Source organism: Bison bison, unplaced genomic scaffold (assembly GCF_000754665.1).
Source record: "Bison bison bison isolate TAMUID 2011002044 unplaced genomic scaffold, Bison_UMD1.0 scf7180017864079, whole genome shotgun sequence".
Lineage (NCBI taxonomy): Eukaryota > Metazoa > Chordata > Mammalia > Artiodactyla > Bovidae > Bison > Bison bison.
This window is the reverse complement of record NW_011494651.1, coordinates 1,950,217-1,950,448: the sequence shown is the minus strand read 5'-3', so window position 1 is coordinate 1,950,448 and position 232 is coordinate 1,950,217.

Genomic DNA, 232 nt, shown 5'->3' with positions numbered 1-232 from the left:
GGTGTTGGAGAAGACTTTTGAGAGTCCCTTGGACTGCAAGGAAATCCAACCAGTCCATCCTAAAGGAGAACAGTCCTGGGTGTTCTTTGGAAGGACTGATGCTAAAGCTGAAACTCCAATACCTTGGCCACCTGATACAGGAGGGCGGTGTTAGGGCTCTCCGCTGAACCAGAGACTGGAGAGTCCTCAGTGAGCGAGGCCTCCCCAGGGGTGGCTGGATGTTTTCCGCAGG